The sequence below is a fragment of the Panthera tigris genome, chromosome B2 (assembly GCF_018350195.1).
Source record: "Panthera tigris isolate Pti1 chromosome B2, P.tigris_Pti1_mat1.1, whole genome shotgun sequence".
Taxonomy (NCBI): Eukaryota; Metazoa; Chordata; class Mammalia; order Carnivora; family Felidae; genus Panthera; species Panthera tigris.
Window position 1 is genome coordinate 127,299,091 of NC_056664.1, and position 27,048 is coordinate 127,326,138.

General features: G+C 37.8%; 1 long non-coding RNA gene and 1 pseudogene across 1 annotated transcript; one reads left to right on the forward strand and one right to left on the reverse strand.

Annotated features, from left to right (window-relative positions):
* Positions 1-1,779: 1,779 nt before the first annotated feature.
* Positions 1,780-6,146, forward strand: LOC122238760. The gene is made up of 3 exons (XR_006217896.1): positions 1,780-1,894; positions 2,736-2,842; positions 4,727-6,146. It is a non-coding gene; the product is annotated as an uncharacterized LOC122238760 (long non-coding RNA).
* A 13,162-nt stretch (positions 6,147-19,308) lies between these two features.
* On the reverse strand, positions 19,309-21,331 carry LOC102956349 (annotated as a pseudogene).
* Between the last annotated feature and the right edge of the window lie 5,717 nt (positions 21,332-27,048).

The window sequence follows — 27,048 nt, forward strand, 5'->3', positions numbered from 1 at the left end:
GTCGGACACTTAATTGCCTGAGCCACCCAGGTGCCCCTTAATTTAGTTAAATTTAAACTAATTTAGATGGAAATAGCTACATGTAGCTAACGGCTCCCATTTTATAGGTCAGTGCGGTTCTGTTGTAAATGGCTGAGGAATGAAAAGGTAGAGAGAATAAGGTTCTGGAAGACCCAGGGCAGGGAGCAAGAAGGCAGATAGGTAGGGAAACAACGGTATTTAATAAATGGCTTCAGGGCAAAATACTGTGGGAGACAAAGATGAAATTAGATCTGTAGTACATATCAAATATTTTCTTAAATCCTAGAAACATAACCAAGTGCTTTCTTCATTCAATATAATTTACACTGTCATTGAATTAAAAAACATCTGTATAGATCAGCATAGATAAAGTAAAACATAAAACGCTGAGAAACAGATAAAGTTTCAGGAGTATGTTTGGCATGCCCCCACTTATTCAACACTTTAAAGTAGAAAAAAACAACAGTGCGTATTGTTTGCAGAGACATGCATATGTGCTAAACACTTGAAAACGTCGGACAGAAAACTCCCAACTTTCAGGTAAGGGTTGCCTCAGGCAAGTGAGCTGGGGAAAGGAGAGGGGGTGGAGGAAATTTTAGTTTACAGACCTGAAACAAATATGGCAAACTACGAATGCTTACTATCAGAATTGGGTACACGTGTGTTCTAGTATCTTCTGTGCTCTTCTCTGTGTTTGAAGTGGAAACGTGAAATTTTCAAAATTGAAAATTTACTTATTGTTAATGAAATAAAGGTTTGCCATCAGGTTGGGGCAGGCTTCTGGGAAGAGTTGGTGGGCAAAATTCTTTCAGTCCAAAATCAAATTATAAAATGTCAGATATCTTTAGATATTTTTATAGGTAATTGAAGATATTCAACATTATTTTGTTTTTAAGAAATTTTTTTTCAAAATCAGACATAGAATCCGAAGCAGGCTCCAGGCTCCCAGCTGTCAGCACAGAGCCTGACGCGGGGCTGGAACCCCATGAACTGTGAGGTCACGACCTGAGCTGAGGTCGGACGCTCAACTGACTGAGCCACCCAGGCGCCCCTCAACATTATTTTGTCATGGAAAGTAATCTATGTTACTTTAAGGGAGCATTCTTCTCTACTCTGTGCTATACTACATTGTACTACAAATTCTACTGATCTACCAAAATTTTCCCATAATTAAAGGTTTATGTATAAACATCCCTGATCGTTGCCCTAGAAAACATGGAAGCCAAAATTTTATCTTTTAAAATACAGAATCATTAATAATAATAAATGAACCACTATTGCTATATATCAACAAAATGGTTCATATCTATACTTCACGTTCATCTTTAAATATACTGACAAACTCTTTACAGTTTTAGCAAAAATACAAGGTAGCAATTTGTACTCTTACCACTAACTGATCACATGACTAATTAAGCAACAACTAATAAATGGTGAAATTAATATTTGAATCCACGTTTATCTGTTTCTAATTCTTACTATGAAATGATATGCCCCGATTCGAGAAACCCCCCGAAAACAAACCACCAGAGTCCAGAGCCAAAGGCAAGCGGCAAGGGTCGTTTATTGCAGGTTCGAAACCGGTCCTCCGCGCACTCGTTGCCGGAGGCCGTTGCAAGAGGCCCCGAGCAAGGATCTTACAGCTTCTTTTATAGACAGGCACAAACAAGTTAGGGATTTTTTTGAGGTTACAGAGTTGTTATAGGTTGACATTTAAATTTGAACGCTCAGCAGAACTTGATTGGTTCCCGCCTTTATTTCAAACCATTCAGCAGAACTTGATTGGTTCCCACCTTTATGTCAGACTACCACGGGGCGCGCCCTGGCTGGTTTCCGGAAGGCGGTGGAAGGGAAAGATCTTTTCTTTGCAGTTGTGAGTACACCTGGTAATTTTTCTCTTAGCCTCTCAGAAACACTAAAGCTACACTCTCTTACTTTCCTTATCCTTAACACGGAGAAGTATTAAAATGAAAAAAATCATCAAAGACACATCACAACTTTTAATGGTGGGTTAATTGCCTTGGCTGCTCTTGGCCACTTAGTGGTGATCGTTCTTGCCCAGTCTTTATAAAAGTGCACAGGCGTGGGCTCACTTCAATCTAATTCTGTGCTCTGAGACGGGAAGAATGAGTACATTCCAAGACACTGGTTTGTTATTAAAATTTTGTACTGAAGCTATTTTGTGTGTGCAGTTCCCCGGTCAACTTCCCTTCTTACTAATCCGAATCCTAATAGTAATAAACACAAATAAAATGCTAACGGAAGTGTAATGAAAATATTAAAAAAGAATGATTATAACATGCTAGATAGAAAACCCTTCTTCATATAACTTTAAATGATACAGCTATATTCTCTCCTGTTCGTTTGACTGAAAAGACCCAACCTCCCTCATCTTGACATTCTTCACGTAAATGTTTGATCTTGCAGATACTGTCCTGTTCTTCCATGCAGTGCATCTACCAAGGAGAATAGTTAATGTAGAGAAATTATAATTTAGAAAAAATGATGATCAATAAAATATGATACAGCAGTCAGAGCACTGCTATGAGAAGGCTAAAGATATTAACGTAAGGGTGGTTTTATATGTGAAAATTGTGTATCTAAAAAGAGATCACTGTTCACTGCCTCCGGATAAAGTTACAGATCTGTGTAAATAGTAATACATTAAACTTAGCAAAATTCAGAGTAAACGAATTAATTTTTCTTCATTACAGGACTTCTCAGAGCCTTTATTTTGTTAACCTGATTGATTGTTCTTCAAGAGAAAGGTTTACTGTGCAAGACTGTGTGATCCTCCACTTAGTTCAGACCCTCTTACTTGGTAAGTGTTTCCAGGAACATACATTGAGCACTGCTGCTCCTACAAGCTATGTCTTTCAATATCCTGTCTTGCTTTTTGCTTAGTAAGCATTTGTTTATCGAATTCCTGTTAGGTACCTTGTACTATGTTGGAGTCTGGAGACCTCATGAAGTTCAAAGTGTACTTGCAAAAGCAGATACCCAAACAAAATTGTTACACAATAGGCTTAGTTCAAGGTTGACTCTGGGTTAGAAAAATACTAGCAGATAGGGAAGAAAAATCTTTTGCATTAACAGCGCAGAGGAGAGTAAAACATCCCAACTGCAGGCAGTCGGAGAAGTGAAGTTTAGGGTTGCCCCCACGCCAGACTGAGAAGTAGGGAGTTAACCTTTAGTATCCACGATAACACTGCAACTCCACCAGGAAGGAACCATGATGTTTGTTTTTCTTTTCAGCAATACTATTCAATGTATCTAGCATAGAGTAAACATTCAAATGTTTGTTCCTTAATTACTAAGTGAATGCATGGCCCCCACTTTATAAGCCCACATCCTTTCCAGTAACTCACTTATAATACTCTCCTCTGGAGTTGTGGCTCTAATTCTTTGTTTCCAACTCACTCCTTATATTTAGGGCTGGACACCTCCTGAAACTCTGGTCTCCTTATTCATAACTGAAGATCTCTTTCCTGAACCAATTGAATAGGACTTCCTTTAGTTTCTCTAGAAATGTATTTTCTTATCTGCTCTCTCAAAGCTGGTCTTTTTCTATTTTCCAAGGAAACAGCTACTCTGTCTGATGTACTGATTCTCACTAATGTGCTAATTGGGAGTGTGTTAGTTTTAGACTTCTGAGAAGCAGATGCCAAAATGGAATTAGGAGTGCAAGAGAGTTTTGGGGGGACATGCTTCTGAAGGTTAAAGGGAAGGGAATAGGGGAGGATGTGAGAACCTTCCATCTGACCTGAGTGAGGGCAGGAGGACTGGGGTGGGGAGAGAGTGTCAGACTACAGCAGAGTTCTGAGATTTTGGCCAGGTCAATGGAGGGATCTTGGGACAAAGCTACCCATCACAGCAGACCCCGCCAGGTAGGAATGGCTGGCCCTGATGCCCCTGCAGTGCTCAGCCATTGGCTGGGAGGGAACCAGGGGGTGGAGATGTGGGGTGTGATGGGAGCAACAGCTGGAGCCCTTGGTCAAATAGGCTTCCCACTGCAGGATTGTTTTTATGATCCCCACTGGGAAAGAATAGAGATCTGCCCCTTTTGTGTCTCTCTCCTTGCCCTGGTAACAAGTGGGCATTTTCTAGTGCTCTCTGGAAACAAGGCTCTGCTCTCATTTACATTCACATTTCCCAGGCGTTTTTGTGTGTGTTTGGGCACACATAGAAAAGGATAATATATTGGCAGCACATTATGGAAAATAGTGGAGGCTGCTCCAGGCAAAAGTTCAGGGGCCCAAGTAATTCAGAGGACTGAGGGAATAAGTATCTCAAACTCTCTTAATCCCTTTGAAGCACACTGTACAGAATCTGCTTTGCCCCGTCAGTTATTTTGCAGAGGGATTTTCTCTGCACGGTGGTTCTCAACTCTGGCTGTACGTTAAAATTACCTAAAGAGATTAAAAAAAAAAAAAGTGAATTCCCTGATCCCACTCCAGACCATAGGCAAATCACAAGCTCTAGTGGTATACTAGTGGTGTACTGATTTTTGTGTACAAAGTTGAGAACCACTATTCTGGTGTCTCCTATAATGCCAGGGCAAGACCATAGGGCAGGCAGTCCCTAAGGCATACATCCTTTTCTCCAAAATGAGGGGGTCCTGAGAAGAATGATAATGTGTGAAGAGTATTAGGGTAGTCATTGCCTTCACCATCTTTTTTTTCCCCCATTCCTCTGGGTTTTCTAGGAGCTGGGAAGCCTGTACAAGGCTGAGTTTCATCGCTTACTACCTAAACCTGACTTGCAATAGTGCTTTGGTACTGAGTTCATATGGAAAGGCAAAAGACTCAGGAAAGTCAACATGATACTGAAGAGGTCTTGTGGTTTTTGAATTTTTCTACCAGGAAAATTGGCAAATATTACAAATCAGTGACTTTTCTTTTCCCCAGTCAGTTTTACTGTATACCACTGTTTTTATGTATATTTTTATACTGAGATTTCTCCTTCTAGTTCTATTTATTTTGTTGTTGTTGTCCAATTTATTTGTTGCAGATACCTGGTTATTTTTGCAGGTTATAACACACTGTGGTGCGGTTTAACATGTATTTCCTATAAATAAGCACGCAGCATGACCAGATTCATGTTGATAGTTTTGAAGACCATTTTATTGGTGTCATGCTCTTCCATAAAGAGGCACATAATTAGTGCTTCTCCTTCTTTTTGTGAGGTTTACAGCCAGTGATACTCAAGGACCTGATTCATTAGGTCATTACAGGTTACAATGTCATTCTTACTTCCATTGCCTGCCTGGAACCCATCTATAAAGAGAAACTCCTCTTGACTATGATTTGGTTGTACAGTGACATCTATTTTATAGGAAAGGCAGAGCACACATTCAACTTTTTTCCTTTATTTACCATGCTTGTAATAACCAATCAGTTCCACAGCATCCTCTAGTGACAAACATTGGGTTGTTTTTGGTTCCCAGAATTACTAGAACTCATGGATATAAGCATATATGATATGTTTTCACCCATTGTAGTCATCATCCTAATAGATGTCCCACATTTGACTGGTGGGACCGCTTTAGGTTAGAACCTGAGTCCTTCTGACCCAATTCCAGCCTTTCACAGGTTCATTCATCTGCTGTGATAACATGTTCCAGGCTCATCTTATATACTTCCTGTCCCAGACCTAGGAATTATATATATCTTTAAGATAAGATTCTTTTTTAGTGAAAAATAGCACTCAGGGACCATAACTCAGGGTCAGGCTTTTCTACTACTCACTATTTCTAGGCCTTTTCAATGAACAGAGCTACAAAAAAATATAAATTAATTCTGGCACAATTATTTCAATGCAATTTCAGAACTGTATGGGTTTTAGGTATCCTCAACTATCTTAAATTTTTGTCTCTTTTCTCCAATACCAAGAATTCTAGTTTTACAGGATAATGGGATGCTGAAATCTGAATATCACATAATTACTCATTTGATTTAATACATGTGATTCACAGAACACTCTCAGAATAATGACATCATTACTGCTAACAATGTAATTATTGAAAGAACTAAGCATTTTAGCAGTTCTTGTGTCCCTTGATAACCTACTAAAACTACATGAATTTCTGTATTTTAAAGTAATTTGAAATATTTCTACTTGGCACACTCGTGGCATTAATAAATGCGAAGTAGATTTACTTGTTTTTTAAGATAATTTTTGATATTTAGAAACACTTTTTTAAATTTAAGTTTTGTTTTAAAATTATGTAACATACATATATGCCCTAACATGCAAATCTACAAAGACAAGAAGTATACAACGTCAAAATTAAAATTTCCAAAATATTTCACGCGAAACTTGAACTTGCTTTTTTGAGTGTAACTTTTCAAAGTCAGTTTAAAATAGCAACATGGAATTCCTTATCTTTGATGAAGAAATACTTGGTTCACAAAGCAGTGATACAAGTATTACAACCTCTTGTTTTACCCACCCAAAAACTTACAAACGTTGAAATTTTACTAAAGAAACTGATGTCTCTTTTTCTTCTTTTGTGGATAAATGTACTATGACCCTGTGTCCTGATTAGTGAGCACACAGGCTTGGAGTCACCACCACCTGGTGCTACTGCTGCCGGGGGATCTGGCCAAGCTTCCTCACATCAGCTGACCTTGGTCTGTCACCTGTCCCTGGGGCACCGGGCACATAAGGTCATCCCACGGCTTCCCCACGGGAGGAACATGATGGGCAGTGGCGTCCTCTGAAGCTGGTTGCTAATGGAGTTGTCCAAGTGGTATGACAACTTCCCGATGATCTTGGTTTACCAGTCGTATCACTGAGGGATGGGAAGTGCCAGGTGCTTGTCACCTGCAGAGACAGGGAAGTGTGCCACTAAGCCCTGTGTCACCACTTACCATTCGAGAAGATCCAGACAAATCTGCTCTTGGTCAGAAATGACCATCCCCAGGGCTCTAGCCCCCCAGAGTGGTGAAGGAATCAATATCTCTGGTACACAAGCAGCTCATGCTGGTTGAGAAGAGCTGCCATCATGTACTTTAAGTAAAACACATTTGAGAGCAAATTTTCTTTTTAAATCCTTTCCTCACCACTCTCTGGTGGGTGCCATAAAGGGAATGTAGGCTCAAATAGCTATTTTTAAATGGCATGTTTGAAGATATTTTAAAAATTGAGAAACAACCCTACTGTAGATTGTATCTTATGTGGGTAAAAAAGAGAGTTTTTAGGTGGAAAACAAAAAAAACTATGGGCATATGAGTTGTTTTTCCTAGATTACTTCTCACTTTGTCAACCAACTGTACTTAAGTGGTTATGACCATCCCAACTGGGGCCTCACATTGGGAAACTCATTGTGGCCTTGCCTTAACATTCCATTCACTACAACTAAATCAGAGAAATACAAAAATTATAGAGAAAGTTCTACTTTTTGAAGAAGACATCCCATAAAATCATCACTTCCATGTACATTGAAATCTGTTAGCTTATGGGCACCCAAATTCTGTCAATAGACAGAATAACATAGCAAATTTCTCAGATCTCCAGACAGAGCTCGGGAATAATGTAAAGAAGTGTGCATGCGTGTGTGTGAGGGTGGGTTGGGGGTGGATGTGTATGTGTGTTGGATGGTAGAGGATAGGCAGTAAAGTAAGAATATCGTGGGAGGAGAGGGAAAGTAAAGACTGAGGGAAAGGCTGGAGATGGAAAAGATTTGGTTACAATAGAGAGAAATATGTGGTCAGAGGTAGAGATTGTTATCATAGGCACAGAAGTGCCCTTTTATAAACTGTTGGTTAATTCCATAAAAACTTTGTAAGTGCCTGCCGCACTGGCAGCTGAGATACAACGGGGGTAAAACCAGGTAAACCCCCTACCGTTCACATTTTACATTCTTGGCACATTTGGTGTAGCTCCCAAACCTCAGTGAATGATCATCTTATAATATATTTAGGAAAAATCACTATTAATAGTGTGTCTTGAAGGAAAGACGTACATTCAATTTGATTTCTAATCTTGAGAAATGTAGCAAAACAGAAAATAGTGTACAACTTGTCTTCATTTCAAGAAATACGATGATTTTTAAAAATGCATAAAATGTCACAAATGGTTTCATGAAATGTTATAAAAGCAAAGTGTCCGTTGCATTATCACTCTATAACATGATATATATTTTCCTTCCTATATTTTTATAGGAATTATGTGAAGTCTGTGTTTTCAGGAAATTTACTTTCTGATTGCCCATTGATCCCACTATGCAAAATTACTTTATAAACTATTTAATTATATACAGAGGAGACAGGAGGCGTTCTATCCCCCACTTATCGTATTTCAGGGAGCTTCCCTACTCTCCTCCAGGGGCCCTGACCTACGCCAGGTCAGGGTAAACAAAACAAGGCATCTTATCACTCTTTAGTAAATGGAACAATAGTGCCAGAGGTCTTGGCATAGTGATGTACCAGAAAAGCTTCGAGAGGCCAAGGAGACATATGTCTGAAGACATACGTCTATTTTAGGTAGAGTATTTCAGGAAGGATCAGTTTCTGTCACCCCTTCCAGATACACACAGGACCTGAAAGTACTCACTCTTCCAGCTCCATCAAAGGGGAAACCAGATGGAATTCCCAATTCTTAGCTCAAACGTAGAGAAAGAAGTGAACTACTGGGGACAAGACAGAAAAGGGAATATGGCCAGAGAAAGACAATGAACACTCTCATGCCCATACGAATTTATCAATTTGGACCAGGCTCTGGAATCCAAAATAGGATTTTCAACTAGTAAGAATACGGCTAAAGAATTTCACAGATACTTTATTGTTATTATTATTGTTGCAGTTGTTGTTACCATAGAGACAGACTCTAAACATGCCTCTCGTCACACCTCCCATGAGATCAATGCCTGCCCCTAATATTCAGAAAACGGGGTGGGGGGGGGTCACAATGAATGTCAGCCAGAGCAGACCACGCCCACTACACCATGTCCAGGGGATTGAGGGCGAAAGAGCAAAGCTGTACACATCGAAGGACCCAACCGTCATCTTTCTCTTCTTTGAATTCTCAGCATGTCCCTTTTGTGTCTGTCCTGCTTTTGGATTAGAATTTGACTGTAGGCTGTGGACTGTTGTAAAATAAGAACTATCCAGTGAAAAACAACAGAGTCGTGGCAAAAGTGCGAGATGCCTGAAGCTTTACTTTTCTCATTTAATCCTAAAAACAATGCCACATATTATTATTTTTATTACTGTTATTTTGCAAATGAACCATCAGGCTCAGAGAAGTTAAGTGAATTGTAACATGTCACCTTGGTCAATAAGTGGGAAAAACAGAATCTATCCCTAAATCTATCCAATGCCAGAGACTATATATTTTGCACTATGTATCATTGTCATGTTAATTTAAGGGGCTCTGTGAAATTGCTTTATGTGTCTACAGTTGCATAAGTGCTGTGAGGGCCACGAATGAGTCACTATTTTGTGTACTTGGTTAAGTAGCTCTGATCTGTGGGCTTACATGTTAGCCAGACTTGTTTCACTCACAGCAGGCATTCAGCCTTCTGAGGAGGGAATTCTAAGTGTTTATCTCTTCTGATGCTATGAAGATTGTTTCCTGAGGAAAATATTCTTTGATCCCTTCTTTTCTAGGACCTGCTGTTATTTCTTTGGGTATGGAAGTAAAGTATATGGGTCAAAAGATGCCCTTTGGAGGCAGACAAGATTTGGGTTCAAAAGCTGGTCCCATCACTTTCTAGCTATGTGATTTCAACCTAAATTTTCTCATCTGCACAGTGGGGATAATGCTAATATCTATTCATGGAGTAACTGAGAATTAATGAAATAATGTACTTAAAATCATAGCACAGTGTTCCGTAGTAATCCAGGCAGCTGAGCGAATCTACTTGGAACAGTAGGCATACCTTGGAACAGAACTAGGCATACCTAGGTCAAGACGTTATTATTTAACTTTCATTGCCAATGGCACTCATTCTGACTCTTTTTAAAAACTGCTTCCTACTCATTTTTTCTGCCTAAAAGGTCATAATTTCTCTGTAGATGGTTCTATTTCTTCTGGAAAAAATAATTTCTTCATAAATAACAGCCCTGTAATGATTTGGTGCTATTCTAATCTTAGCCATGCAGAAAACGCATGTTTGCAGACAGTGATGATAACTCTCCATCTCAATTTTCCATGGTGAAGTTTGTTGTTCCTTTTCTTCTTCAGCCAGGCCACCAAAACAGAAAAGCTCTTAGCTATGTGAGTGGATCAAATATGTGTCAGACATCTCTAAAAAGCATGCTTGTCTAAGAAAACATGGCTCCCTCTTCAATGCCAAGACATGGGAAGAGCTCAATTGTTCATCAGGAAAGTGTTCAGGGTAACATTTTTAACCAGCCACATCCTTCTTTTCTAAATATTTTGGTAAGCTCAAGTGGATTTGTATGAATTTCACTTAATTCAGAGATTTTCCAATTATAAATTGCAAAGTCCATCCCCAAAGATGCCTTTCTTGGGTGGGAACTGAGACCCAGACATCAGTATTTCCATGTGATATACAAAAATCTGGGGAAATGAGAAGGTGGCTGCCAGATGTTAAGAAAGTCAGCCTGATGTGGGAGGAAAATAGATCAAAGGGCTGCCTGCAACTAGTTTGCTCCAAAAGGCCAGAGGAATCCCTTTTAAGTAGCTTCTGATTCATGTATGCTATATTCTAATGGCCAAGTCCTTCCTCAGCTCTTCAGGTGTCAGGATGAAGTCCATAATGCACATACCTAACAGAGATTTTATTGACTCCCCTTGTACTCCCAGCAGGCTTCTCACAAAGAGAAGAGGAAGGCATATATCCTGCCTTAGGAGCTTATATTTCAGTTGAGTAGACTTGAAATGACTCTTCCCTAAGACAAACTTGCAAGGCTTGTTTTGACTTAATATCAAGTCAAATGCATTTAGACTCCTAGAAGATGAAGTGTGGCCATGAGACAGAAGTGGGAGGGTTACTTGGATTTAAAGTCAAGAGATCTGGACTTTTAGGTCAAGTTTGTCTCAAACTTTCTAGATCACCTAGGGCAATCACTTTATGTATTCTAGCCTTTGATTTCTTTGCTAATAAAGCCCTGAATAAATAATCTTTAAATCTCTTTCAGTAATCTATTTCTACAATCCAAGTGCAAATTATATAATTCCAGGCAACAATACTGTATGTAGGAACCTCTAAGCACTGTGCATCCTGTCCCCTGGAATGGTAGACTGAGGGATGAATGAGTCATAGATCCTATGGACAAGGGCTTACTTTCTATTGGGCAAACTTGATGTGCATCCAGTGTGGACCTGTGGCTGTAGAACAAAGAGGGCTACATGTTCTAACAGAGGCCCAAGAAAAGTAAGACAAGAGTGTCTGGATATATTCATTGATTTTATGTCTTTTACTTTCTCAGGAACTGGAAAAAAGCCAAAAGGTCATTCATACCAGATTGATAACTTCTCCCTGATCTGAACCTCTGTTACTATTTCAATCTATATAGAGATCCCTCTCTCTCTCTCTCTCTCTCTTTCTCTCTCTCTCTCTCTCTCTCTCTCACACACACACACACACACACACACACACATCACATCACATTGTACATCATGGGCAAGATGTGTTTAAATCGTGTTTTGTTTTGTTTTTATATTAACCAATGTTCTAGCTGCACAGGGGAAAATGGTACCTTCATCAGGGTTCTTCAGTTGCAAGCAGAGTAAACAGACTCCGGACAATTTAAGTAAAAGGGAATTTATTGTAAGTTGCTGAGTGAGATCACAGAATTAAAGAAGTATAAGACCCAGGGTAAGAAAGTTCAAGAAGCAGTTAGCTCCAGGGGTCCTTGTGGCCATAAAAACCCTATTGCCTTTATCAGTGAACCACCCAAACTAGAAGGTGTAAGCTCCAACAATCTTTTCTGACTTTAGGCTCAAGAGTCAAAATCCTTAGAAGACAAAAGCTCATTAGCATAGCTAAGGCTTTCTGCTAACCTTTTGGCAAGTCAGGGAGGGCACACTGTTTTGTGACAGCTCCAAGACTGCAAACGATGAAAGGCTATGGGAACTTCGGAGATGTAAATATCCAAGGAAAAAAAAGAGTGAATGGGTGCTGAGGAGTGGACACCAACATCCATCCACTGTAGTAAGCAATTTGAAGAAAGCCTGAATTTTTCTTTAATGACCAATCACCCTTGAAATTTTCCTTTGCCAATGCAAAATGAATAAAACTTGTAGAGATTTTAGAAGAGAGTTTTATTCTAACCCAAATTAGGATAGCTGCTCAGGAAACACAATCTTCACAAGGAAGAAAGTGCTCTGGGGAATGAACAGTTTTTACAGGACTATATACCTTTTTACATCTTGTAAAAGCTCAAAAGATTATAGATTATCATACGGGCAGGAACCACAAGATTTAAGGCAAGGCATGCAGGGAGTGGGAATATTGATTTCCTTTAGGCTACTCATTTACAAACAGGTGCACAATGTATGCTTGGTGGTCATAAATCAGGCTTATGGTTTAAACAAAGTTTATGTGCAGTCATGTTGACTTAGAAAGAAATCTAAAATGGCCACCCTTATGCCTCAGGCCTTTAGAGAGCTTTTTGTCTCATCACCTTAAAGACCGAGGTTTGATTACTTTTTTCATTTATTTTTAAAATTAACGTTATTTTTAATATACCTGTGATTTTTTTTTCAGATTTTTTTGGTGGGTAAATGGATGTTCCAGAAATATATACCATGTTTATTCTTGGCTGTCAGTAACCCCTAACACATCCTGTGAAGCTCCTGAGAACAATTATGGTTATCTAGGGAAAAGGAAATGTTAAGAGCTGATGCTGGTGTCAGAGAATCTACATTTGAATCTTCATTATCTACTTGGTGTACAACTTTAGATAAGTCATTTGACTTCTTTGAGTCTCTGATAATCCCCGACTAATGTGTAACGAATATAAAATGCATAGAACAGTTCCTGGTAGCTACAACATGTTAGTTATATTGTAGTTGTTACTGCATCGATCGATGATAGGTCAAAGGAGAGAGGTAAAATGTGTATTTTACTTTCTAAGGAACTGGAAGAAGTCAAAAGACCTCTCAGGCAAGACTGATAATATCTTTCCCCTGTTTTAAAATGTTCCATAAAATGCGGGTTTCATCATTCTCTATTCTTCTTAGAATGTGCCATCTAGCCAGGTATATCTCATATTTCCTACTTATATCAACTGCAATACTTTTTGATGATAGTGTCTTTGCCTAGAAGTATGTTTCCTTCCCCCCGACCCTTTTCACATTTATTCCATTCATACATCCAGATGAGTCACATCTTTCACTTCTTTTCAGCTTTCCAAAGAAGCTGGCCATCTGCTAAGTGCATTCATGGGATGTCAGTCACGAACAATTGAATTCCACAGAAAGGAAGAAATGGGGAAAGAATCATATCTGAGGAGTCAGAGAACTCAATGTTGTTCTGGGCTTTTTCTTTTCTAAAGTGAATCAAACTTGAATATGTATCCAACTGTTTTAGCTCAGAATGTTCATGGAACAGAGATCAGAGTGGTTCCAGAGATGGTCATTACTTGTCATTCGTGTTCTGTTTCAGAAACCTCAGGACCTCCATGAACCACCCCCCACATAACTTTTCAGTATGTTATGGGCAATTTGAGAGGCTGCCTCTTCAGTAGCTCTGGGATCATTTATACCTTTCTCTTTTTTTTTCTTAGTTAGGAGCTTCTGAGGCAGCAGAAGTCAGAGCTCTGGCTCCTTACTCTAACTCAGCAGTAAACATAAATAATCAATCACAGAAAAACAAAAAAGTCAACAGGTCATCAGGGGTTTCACATCTTTGTATCCAGGCAGAATTTTCCTGGGATGATGATTTATACCCATATCAGCATTCTTATTTTTTAAAAAACAAGTTCCTTATTCCCCTTTTATCAGTAATTTATTTTTCACTGATTTACTGATTTAGCTCAATGACATTTCATGCTTTTTTCTATCACCTGTTGTTGTTATTTACCTTTTAAGCCAAACGACTAAAAACTTCGTTCTAAGACAACATTAAATTTACTTTATAGGATATTTAGAAATATATATATATATACGATATTTAGAAATATATATATAGGATATTTAGAAATATATATATATATATGTTTATTTATTTATTTTGAGAAAGAGAGAGCATGAACAGGCGGGGAGCAGAAAAAAGGGAAAGAGAGAGAATCCCAAGCATGCTCCACACTGTCAGCATAGAGCCCCATGCGGGGCTCGAACTCATAACTGTAAGATCATGACTTGAGCTGAAACCAAGAGTTGGACTCTCAACCGACTGAGCCACCCACGCACCCCTTTACATTTTCTGTAGAAGCTCCCTGCCCAACCTGGGTCTTTACATACTTTTATCTCTAAGTATATACATCGTGTTTCCTACAAGAAACAAGATGCTTTTCAGTTTGCTCTGGTTTCCATTGTGACCACCGACTTGTACCGACCACCCACCAGATCCTTGTTTTTCATGCATAAAAAATTTTAAAACCACATGTTTCAGCGAACATTTCTGGTAGAAACTCCTACCTCGAGGGAGGGAAATTAGGTATTCTTTTGATTTATTAATTAGCCATTAGGCAAACGCATTTACGGGAATGCAGAGAAACACATGCTGCTATGACGTCCAGGTGGCTAAAGAAAAGTTTCCTGCAAACAGAATAAAAGGAAACAAAAGGAAACCTCATAGAAACCACATTTAGGGAAGTTCCAGAGGGCGTATCTTTATTAGCCTCAAGTACAGAGACAGTATACAAATTTCTAGTGGAATTCTAGGCACTTATCAAAATATTCCCTTCACTCAACCCATGGGATATTTTAAGGAGGAATTTAATAACGACTTGGCCGTGAACAACTGCGGGGCATAGCTACCAAGTTAACATTCAGGTTTGTCAACACTTTAAAAAGCAAGTGTCCGTGATGTGCATTTCTGTATACCTGGGAGGTACGTAAATGGTTTCTGTTTTGTTTTGTTTTGTTTTGACCTTGTAGTGCTCCAGACACAATCCAAGCGAAAGCCTTTACAGTCTTTTTTTTTTTTTCACATCCTCTTATAAACTATTCGGGTTCTGTATGGACATGGGCATGCTGTATAATAATAAGGTGCTGTTTTCTTTTGATCTTTTTAAGGATGACCCACCCCCCCAAAATGTCACATTCCAGTTGCCATTGTGATATTTTTCTGACTCACACTAGAATGTAGCTGCAGGTTGTGAGCCACTTAAAATTGGTAGACAGAACTGATTTCCCAGGTGCTGGCAAAAGCCTTCTCCTAAAAATTACCTTTGCTAATATTATCAATTTTTGAAATTTTACCATTAGATATTTATCAATTTTGTTCCCTATGTGTTAAACTATAAGTACCCAGGGAAGAAGGCAGCTGTAACACTTCTGGTTTTAGCACTCACTTATGGTTCTCTCAACTTTCTAGTTGGTGGTGAATTTTTTTTTTTAATGTTTATTATTTTTGAGAGAGAGAGAGAGAGACAGAGAGACAGAGACCAAGCAGGGAAGGGGCAGAGAGAGAAGGAGGCACAGAATCAGAGGCAGGCTCCAGGCTCTGAGCTATCAGCACAGAGCCCGATGCGGGGCTCGAACCCACAGACCGCGAGATCATGACCTGAGCCGTAGTCGGCCGCTCAACGGACTGAGCCACCCAGGTGCGCCGGTGGTGGATTTTGATGAAGGGAGAGAGAGAAACAGAAAGACCATGAGGTACCCTGGATCAGAGGCATGGGGGAGATGGTATAAGATAAAGAAGGAAAAAAGGGGAGGCTTTATAAAAGGGAGATTAGTATGAATGTTCACTTTTTTTTAAGAGCTCATTTAATGCCACTTTCTCCCTGAAGTCTTTCTCGTGTGATCCAGTCAGAAGCAAAATGGTGCCTCTCTCCTATCAAATCCAGGAGGATTCAGCAACCAATGTCATGATATTCACACGTACTCCCTTGCACTGCAGTCGTTTTTGCAAATGTTTAATCTCCTGATTCGTGAACACATGTATTTTGTAAATCTCTCTCCTTCTTATCCCTCCACCCCCTGCTTCTAATTCATAAGAGAGTTGGCCTAAACCTGGAGCAAGTCATTTTCACAGTGTTTAATTCTGAAGTCAAGAGATGAGGAGAGAGAACAAAGTGTTCTCTTTCATGAGAACAAAGGATGCTTCCCTGAACTATAACTTTAGAGAACCCTGTCAACACAGTCTGCCTTTGGCTATAAGAAAAGCATGCTCTACACCAGAAAACAGCCTGGCTTAAGTAAATCCTCTATATGACTAGATTATGTGCCATTTGAGTAATAACAGTAATATTCATGTTGACATAGGTCTTTATCCTCACTGCAATATAGCAATTCTGTGATGATGTCTGGGGTTTGTTAATTCCTCTCTCTCTTTTTACATTTTCTGTTTCAATAAAGAATGAGTCATCTGAAGCTTAGACAAGTTAAATGACTTGTTTAAAAAGCAGAAAGTTCTCATGTCTGCAAAGCATACTATACCCAGAAAGGGAGAGTCGGATCACTTTAATATCATAAGTGTCTTATTGAACCTTTTTTTTTTTGCCTACGCTTCTTCCTCTATCTCATTTTATAATGACCATCTTTCTGTTTATCCAGATACAAGCTCAGAACCATTTTGTCTCTTTCTTTGTCCCCAGAAAGCAAGAACCCTCTCTTCTGTTTAAGGTCTGTTTCCTCGCCCAAACTACTGAAATATGCACACACTAATATCTTAACTTTCCCACCCATTATCTACACTTGTCAGACTATTCTTAAAGTTTTGAATATTTTGCAACCTGCTTCAACTATCCATTGATAGCTGTGGGATAAAATGCACATTCTACTTAGCAAAATCTTCAAAATATGGCCTCTTATTCCCCATCTCACGAGTTGATTCCCTTACTTCACGTTGAGTCATCCAGGAAAAGAAGAATGTATCTTGGTCTTTACCAAAACAGGTCCGTGCTGTTCTAATTCTGTGCTCCTTCTCACGCTTTTCTCAGCCTCATTTCTGTATCTAAAACTTATTGACCTTCTTCCATATCCTGAGGTCTGTTGTAAGTAGTGTTTATACATTATCTATCACTTATTTCTCACAACAATCCGATGACCTGAGTTTTCTTCTCCCCATTTTAGAGTTGGTACACAGAGTTTTAGTAAGCTTCCAGAGTTATAATGCAGGCAGAATGTGAATCTGCCTCTACCTGACTTTAAAGTGATGCTCTTCGTGTTTCTTCCTTTCATTTGGAATTTTTCCAACTTACATACTTCATCTCAAATGCAAATATTTTGTTCCCCTTCTTACACTCTTTGTGCCGCATTGTATTTAATTGGCTGATGTCATTAAGGATTTTTGCAGCTGAACTTCTGAGGAATATTTGTAGGGTTTTTTGTCTTGTAATTTTTTTTTCTTTCTGATTTTTCTGTCAGAAGAATAATGCAAGTTGGTACATATCCCCCTTTTCCATTTTCTGATAGCATTTGTGTAGGATTAATATTATTTCTTTTATGTTTGGTAGGATTTATCAGCCACTCCATCTGGGCTTGGAATTTTTTTGTAAAAAGCATTTTAATTATGAATTCAGTATTTTAATTGGCACTGGGACATTCAGATTTTCTGTTCCTTCTTGGAGTCAGATTTTAGTAGTTTCTTTTGAGGAAGTTATCCATTTAATCTAAGTATTAATTTATTGGCATACAGTTTTTCATATATGATCCTTTTAATATCTATGGAAAACTCTCTTTCATCTCTTTCATTCCTGATATTGATAATTTGTGTCTTTTTTTATTGATCAGGTGAGCTAGGGTTTTACCAATTTAATCAAAATTTTTAAAAAGCCACCTTTTTGTTTCACATATTTTCCCTATTGATTTACTCCTATTTCATTAATTTCCACTCTTTTTTTGTTTCATTCATTCTATTTAGATAGGGTTGTATATTAGCTTTTTAAGTTAAAATTTTATATCATTGATTCTAGATCTTTCTTCTTTTCTAAGGGAAGCACGGGTTGCTACAAATGTCCCTTTGGCCCTGCTTTATTTTCATTCTACAATTTTGCTATTATGTGTGTTCACTAGCATTCATCTCAAAATATTTTCTACTTCCCCTTTTGATTTAGTTTTTGGCTAATTTGTTAATTTGGTTTCTAAAAACTTATTTACTTTCCAAATTATTTAATTTCATAACATTTTGGCAAATTTCCACATATGTTTATGTTTGAATTCAAGTTTCCTTTTGTTATTAAATAATACACTTTGTACAATTTCAATCTTTTAAATTTATTGGCAGTTGTTGTATGGCCTATGGTCTGTATTGGCAAATACTCCATATATGTTTAAAAAGATTGTAGATCTTCTTGGTTTATGTGGTGTCTTCTGTGTGTGTCAACTAGTTGGTTGAGAGTGTCATTCAAGTCTTCTATATTCTTCCTGATTTTTCTATCTATTGAATACTGAGAGAGGAATGTGAAAACGTTCTACTATGGTTTTAAATTTATTTACTCTATTTCTCCTTTTATTTCTGCCAGTTTTGGGAGATCTGTTATTAGATGTATGTACATTTACAATTGTTGAATTGACTCTTTCAACTTCATAAAATGTTTCACTTTTTTTGCAGTCACATTCCTTGGCTAGAAGTTTATTTTGTCTTATATCAATATAGCAACTCCAGTTTTCTTATGCTTGTTGTTTGCATGCACATTATTTTCTATCTTTTTTCTCTCAGCCTATTTGCATCTTTGTATTTAAGGGTGCCTCTTTTAGGCCACATGGCATAGAGTCTTGCCTTTTCAATCCAGTTTCACATTCTCTGTCTTTTATTTTGTGTATTTGGTCAATTCACATTTAATAAAATTATGTCTATTATGGACTTTAAGTCTACCACTTTGTTGTTATTTTTATTTGTTTCATTTCTGTTTTGTTCCTCTACTCCTCCTTTCCCTGCTTCTCTCTGTGTTGAGCAAATATTTTGCATCCTGTATTTACTTTTTAACATATACCTTGCCAATTTGTTAGTGGTGGCTCTAGGGATTATAAATGCTACTTTTATTTTTTAATTTTTTTTTTTCACTTAAGACAGGGAATACTTTATTCAAATCCATGAGAGAAATGTAGAGCTTGGATCTATAATGAAGCGTTGTGTTTTAATGCATAGGTCAGAAATAGTATATTAGAGAATACACTGCTACATACAAATTAACTGATCAGAGCACAACTTTTCAATATTCAAAACAGAATAAGCTTCCCTGTAAAAGCAGCACTTTTGTGACATTTTTAACTTTAGTATTCCTCTCCTTCCTCTTCACCCTCTCCTTCAACAGAATCCACACCAACCTCCTCATAATCCTTCTCAAGGGCAGCCATGTCCTCACGGGCCTCAGAAAACTCTTCTCCCTCCATGCCCTCACCCACATGCCAGTGAACAAAGGCACGCTTGGCATACATCTGGTCAAGCTGGTGGTCCAGGCGAACCCAGGCCTCAGCAATGGCTGTGGTGTTGCTTAGCACACACACAGCTCTCTGTACTCTGGCCAGGTCTCCATAGGTACCACAGTGGGAGGCTAGTAATTAATGCCAACTTTCAAGCCAGTGGGGCACCAGTCCACAAACTGGATGGTACGCTTGGTCTTGATGGTGGCAATGGCAGCATTGACATCTTTGGGAACCACGTCACCATGGTACAACAGGCAGGAAGCCATGTATCTACCATGGCGAGGGTCACATTTAACCGTCTGGTTGGCTGACTCAAAGCATCCATTGGTGATCTCTGCTACAGAAAGCTGTTCATGGTAGGCTTTCTCAGCATAAATGACAGGGGCATATGTGGCCAGAGGGAAGTGGATGGGGGATAGGGCACAGGTTGGTCTGGAATTCTGTCAGATCAACATTCAGGGCTCCATCAAATCTGAGGGAAGCAGTGATGGAAGACATAATTTGACGAATCAACCTATTGAGGTTAGTGTCGGTTGAGCGTTCAATATCAAGATTTCTACCACAGATGTCATAGATGGCCTCATTGTCTACCATGAAGGCATAATCAGAGTGCTCCAGGGTGGTGTGGGTACTGAGGATGGAGTTGTAGGGCTCAACTACAGCAGTGGAAACCTGGGGAGCTGGGTAAATGGAGAACTCCAGTTGGGCTTCTTGCCATAATTGACAAAGAGACATTCCATCAGCAGGGAGGTGAACCTGGAACCAGTTCCCCCTCCAAAGCTATGGAAAACCAAGAAGCCCTGAAGACCCATGCTCTAGGCGGCCAGTTTCCGAATTCGATTCAAGACAAGGTCAATGATCTCCTTGCCGATGGTATAGTGCCCTTGGGCATAATTATTGGCAGAATCTTCCTTGCCGGTGATGAGCTGCTCAGGGTGGAAGAGCTGGCAAGGTGCCAGTGCAAACTTCATCAATGACTGTGGGTTCCAGGTCTACAAACACTGCCCTGGGCACATGCTTGCCAGCACCCGTCTCACTGAAGAAGGTGTTGAAAGAGTCATCTCCTCCCCCAATGGTGTTGTCACTTGGCTTGTGGCCATCGGGCTGGATGCCATGTTCCAGGCTATAGAGCTCCCAGCAGGTGTTGCTGATCTGAACACCAGCCTGGCCAATGTGGATAGAGATGCATTCACACAAGGTTGTTGCTTTGCGGCTGCAGAGAAGATGGCAGAGAGGAGGTGGAGAGGTTGTTGCTTCTTACAACGCGACTCTTAGGCGGTGGATGTAAGAGAACCTCTACTTTTATTTATTTAAAAAACATTTTTTTAATGTTTATTTATTTTTGAGAGAGAGGGAGAGAATGTGAGGGGCAGGGAGGGGCAGAGGGAGAGGGAGACCTAGAATCCGGAGCACACTCCAGGCTCCAAGCTGTCAGCACAGAGACCCACGTGGGGCTCAAACTCACGGACCGTGAGATCATGACCTGAGCCTAAGTTGGACACTTAATGTATGGAGCCACCCAGGTGCCCCTATAACATGCTTATCAAAATTTACCTATTCCACAATGAATGACTTCTAGTTGAATATAGGAAACTTCCAACAATATGGTTCTGTCTACCTCTCCCTTCTTTGCATTGTTTTCATCTATATATACCATAATTTCAACAATATAGTAATATACATTTGGTTTTAACTATGCACATATTTTTTTTAAAGAAGCCAATAAAAAAGCAAAAAATACATATATTTATATGAACTCACATGTCACGTACTTATCCTTTCCAGTGCTCTTTATTTCTCCTGGTATATCTGAAATACCATCTGCTGCAATTTTCCTCTGCTCTGGAAAACTTCCCATTTTAAATAACGCAGTTCTGCTAGCATTAATTTCTCTCTATTTTAATTGAAAAATGTCTTAATTATAGCTTTAATTTTGAAGGATAATTTCTCCATGAATAATTTTGAATAATTTTTTTCTTTCACTACTTTTAATACATCATCCCAATATCTAGCCTCCATTGTTTCTGATGAAAGGTTGAATATTAATCATACTGTTATCTCTACGTAATATGTCATTTTTCTCTTACTGCTTTCAAACTTTCTATTATTTTTGACTTTCGTTAGTCTGAATTTGATGTGGCTGGATATGACTTTCTCTTTTTTTATTCCAGTTAGGTTTCACAGAGCTTCTTGGACTTGTTAATTTATGTTTTTTTAAACATAAAATTTTTAAACATAAAATTTAAGAAATTTTAAAACATTTTTTCTTTAAATGTGTTTTTTTCTCCAGCCAATTTCTTTTAGTCCTTTCCTTCTGGGTCTCTGATTACATGTGTGCTGTATCAATTGATAGTGTCACAAGCTTTTTTCATTTTCTTCAATATTTTCTTCTTTTCTATTTGTCAGACAAGATAACTTTTCAAATACATGGGTTTTTTTCTCTTGCATCATCTGAAATCTGCAGTTGAGTTTATTGCTGGTTTTTAAATTTCAGTTATTATACTTCTTAGATTTGGATTTTTCAGTTTCCTAAAAGTTTCCATTTCTTTTTTGGCATCCCTACATATTTACTCATTAATATGATTTTTTTTAATTATTTGAACAGATTTCCCTTAATTATTTGAATATATGTACAGTAGTATTGTGAAGTTTATAACTATTAAATTCAACCCCTGGGGCCACTTTAAATTAGTGTCTATCTATATCTTTGTTCCTTGATTTTTCTATATAACGCTTAGAATTTTTTTTTAATGTTTATTTATTTTTGAGACAGAGGGAGGCAGAGCATGAGCGGAGGAGGGGCAGAGAGAAAGGGAGAGACAGAATCCGAAGCAGGATCCAGGCTCTGAGCTGGCAGCACAGGGCCCGACGTGGGGTGGAACTCATCAACGAGATCATAACCTGAGCTGAAGTACTATACTCAACTGACTGAGCCACCCAGGCGCCCCTGTATAACATTTCTTTTATAACTAATAAATTTTAGTTGAAAATTAGACCCAGTGGCAGCTATGGAATCTGTTTTGCTTTTCTGAGGACCTTCAGATTTATTGCTTTGTAGCCTGTAACTTGCGTGGATTCAAATTACAAAACCTGTCTTCATGTAGTGTATTGTAACTGAGGTTTCTGCTGCCTAATTTTGTGGGGTTTTAGTTGCTGTCTTTTTTTTTTTTTTTTTTGGTTTGGTTTTTGTTTTAGTTGGCATCCTGGAAATCGCTATTGCTCAGGAAAAAAATTCATATGACAAAAGACGTGTGTGTGTGTGTGCGAGAGAGAGAGAGAGAGAGCACACCTGCGTGTACACAAGTGACTTGTCTTGATTTTATCTCCAGTTTGCTTAATGAAAATTGACAGTTGAAGGGCTACAATGCACTGAGAGTCTCTCCACTACACTGCCATGCCAATGGACTTTTTCTTTCCAAGGTGACATGTTTATCTGTTTCCTCATTCAGTCTTGCTTCCACTCCCAGATGGTGCCAAGGGGGTTCTAGGGTGCTGCAGAATCCATCCGGTCTACCCCACTCTGCTTCAAACAACAGGTTACTGGTTTGGGTCATGAGTGTTCTACTTACACGGAACCACCTGAGCTCTGCCAACTCGGTTCAAGGTCTTCTGTTTGTAGTCTCTCTTATAATGGCAGGATTTTATCACACTTAGAGGCCCTTCTTTATTTACTATGGTTCAACATTCTAACAGTGTGCCATACTGTCACCAAAGATGAAGTTGTTGATGTTTTTTATGACATTCTAAACTAGAAATCTGAAAACAATTTCAATCACCTGGAAAATATTCAAATAATAACAGACACCCAACACGTCGTAGTTTTCAAGGCATTGCCCCATCTCTTATTTAATGTGATCCACACAATATGTAGAACAGGTGTTGCTATAATTCTAATTTTACCAAAATTAAGCTAAATGTTCAAAGTCTTTTCAATAGTTATGATGTAGATTCACAGAATGCAAGAGACAATGCTTTAATATCCCCATGGTCCATGCCATACTCCATTCAACTTAGCTTCTCTGAAACTATGGCAAGGGTCCATACTAATTTTCATGACAAAATTAATGCTTCTTTCATTTTAAACTGTTTCCAGAGCCTTAAATATCATAGGACTAGTAATTATATCAAAAATATTAGTCTTATAAATCTTACAATTAAACCTAAAGGACAAATATTGAAAAGATATCCTTACGTTTTAAACTTAGATTAAATTTGAATCAGATAAATTTATATATAATTATAAAACATAAGTCTCACACTTACATTTATGTAACATATAGTTCATCAATTTAAGCCAAAATATTAATTTTACCATATCATTATTTTGAATATGAATATTAAGGAAAATACATAATGTAAATAATTATAAGCTCCATAATATATGCAAAGTAAAATGTGGCCAAAAAGAAAAAAAATATGGTATAAACTTATTAATAAATTGTCTATAATGTCAGGAAGCAATTTGGGGTTAAGTTTGATTAAAGGAAAGAAGTTTACATTTTTAGGAGTAAATTTAGTTGCATAAAAGAATAAATAACAAATTATGAAAACATTGTGGTCAATCCTTTATTTTAATGACTGGAGAGTATTTCGAAGACAAAGTAATACTAAATGTAATACTTTTGTTAACAATAACAGCTATTGTAATTTATTGAATCCCTAGTCTGTCCCCAGCTACATAATTAATAAGTGTTTTATATTTACTGCTTTTTTTTTTTCCATTAGGTCTAAAAAGGAAACTTTATTACATTGTTAAAATCTGATTAATAAATTTGAAAAGTGACTTTAAATATGAGCACACACATAAAAATAATCTTGCAGTCTGGGACTATCATTCCACTTTCCATGAAATATTGAATAATATCTCTCATTAAGTTTTTCACACATGAGACGCTCAGGAAATGTTGATTTGCTAATAACTAAACATAAGAAATTCCCAACTGCTTCATGACTCTTGCTCTGAGGGTTACATACTAATAATTACAACAAATTATTTTACATTTTCTCATCTACTTTTATAATGATTCACTGAAAGGATAATTTGTTCCTTAAAAGACAGTGACCATTCTAAATATGTTTGAAGACTAAATCTAACCACTTCAGAATATGACTTTATTTTATGTTTACTGTGTTAGTGCGATGAAAAAGACTGAATGAAACCCAAGCAGTGCTTAACAGGAATAGATTAATAGTTCTCTTGTGCTCCATTGGAATCAGTTCCTACCCAAAGCAATGACCTATGCCTTGATTATAAGAGTAAAAGCTTGTTGAGTCTAGCTGAGTTGGGAAAGCAAGATCTGTGATTCAGGGTCATTTGGGGAAAACATAAAAATGATCAGGCGCTCTCAGACATGAATCTTGTTAATTTTGGCACAGATTTCCTTCCATTTAAATCAATGGCCAGATTAAAAAAATATATATATAAGTATGTAAGCTAGTGTAGCAATTCTGTAGATCATAAGTAGTATTTAGCATTTAAACAGTAGCCATGTTAAATTTCACATATGTGTATGGGGATGCTGACAAAGTAAAACAAAAAAACAATTTGTGGTTGTGAATGGTGATTTCTTTGATGCCAGCCATAATTTTTTTAAATGGGTGAGGAGAAACTGATGATAGATTTATTAATGTGGTACAGAAACGATTAAGAAAATATCACTATGGATACTGTTAAATATACTGTTTAAATTATTTTTAATAAAATACATTAAGAAATACTTTATTGGTTGAATTAGTTTGGATTCTAGACATAGTTGCCCATGCCCAAATGCACTAGCATTTTCCATGTCAAAATATTTTTTTTCCTGAAACTACCTATTAGCAGCTGTCTATGTGAGAATAGAGGGAGGATTGTGTTCACTTCACTCAAAGATTAATGATATTTTACAGCTTCAAAAGAAGTTTTTAATTCTGGCTTTCATGGCAGGCACCTCCTTCTTGTCTCCTTTAACTTTACTGCCATTTTTAAAACATAATTATTCATTCTGTGGCATATTAAAATGGTCTACAAAGCAAAAGTTTTTATTGGAAGTAAGATTTTGCTTGCTGTTAGCTCTGTAGAAGTACACTTCCCTCTTTCTCTCATTTACCAGGTAGCATTGTAATCATTCCAATCATTTTTTGTTTTTATTTTTGCTCAAATATTTAATGCTGGCTAATGGAGACAGGGAAAAGAAGTGAGAGAGAGGAGTTGAACTTGTTCTATTTTCCTCTAGCTTCTCCAAAAAATATGTAGCAACATTTCAATGATAAAAATTAAGTTCTGAAATAGTGAAATTCTTTTTCACATCCACGATCTCTGATCTGTTATCAGAGCTGGAATCGGGTAGCAGAAGGTTCATAAACTTGTAATCCGCATGGTCTCCACCAGCACTGTCCTGTTTATGATCACCACTTAACTCCATCTCAAAAGCCTGGGGTTTACCGGCCACTTTGTAACGTTATGTGTGATTTCTGCAGGACACGCTCTAAACTTTAAGAATTAAACTTTTAAAAATACATGTAACTATCAATCACAATCTCAGCAAGTTACTTTGTGGATGTTGATAAACTCATTCTAAAATTTATGTAGAGAGGCAGAAGACACAGACTACCCAACACAAAGTTAAAGGAGATAAAGTCACAAAACTGACAAGACCTGAAGTCAAGACTTACTATAAAGAGACAGTGATTAAGAGTGTGGTAGTAGTGAAAGAACTGACAAAGAGATCAGGGGCACAGAGGAGAGAGTACAGAAATAGACCCACATAAACATAGTAACTGATCTTTGACAAAGAAGCAGGTACAAGGGGGACGAGATACTCTTTTCAGTTAATGGTGCCAAAATGGTTTTTTGCCACATGCAAAACAACAACAACAACAACAACAACAACAAACATCAATTCTGGACACACCATACACCCTTCATAGAAATTAACTCAAAATAGATCACAGACCTAAGTGTAAAACACAAAACATTAGTCTCCTAGAAGATAACATAGGAAGCATTAGATGGCTTTGGGTAGAAGGATGACTCTTTAGTTATAACACCAAAGGCACAATCCAGGAAAGACTTCATTACAATTAAAACTTCTGCTCTGCAAAAGACAATGTCAAGAAAATGAGAAGACAAGCCACAGACTGGGAGAAAATATTTGCAAAGGACACATTTCATAAAGGACTATTATCCAAAATATATAAAGAACATTTAAAGCACAATAGTAAAACAACTCAATTAAAAAATGGGCCAAGTCCTTAACAGACACCTTAGCAAAGAAGATATACGGATGAAAAGTTAATATATGAAAAAAATGCTCAATCATATGAAATCGGGGATATGCAACTTAAAATGAAATATCACTACATACCTATTACGATGGTGAAAATCCAGAATGCTGATAAAACCAAATGCTGGCAAGGATATGGAGCAGCAGGAATCCTCATTCACTGCTAGTAGGAATGCAAAATGGTGCAGCTACTTTGGAAGACAGTTTGGCAGTTTCTTACAAAACCAAATACATTCCTACCATAAGATTCAGCAATAATGCTTTTTGATATTTATGCAAAAGAGTTGTAAACTCACATCTGCACAAAAGC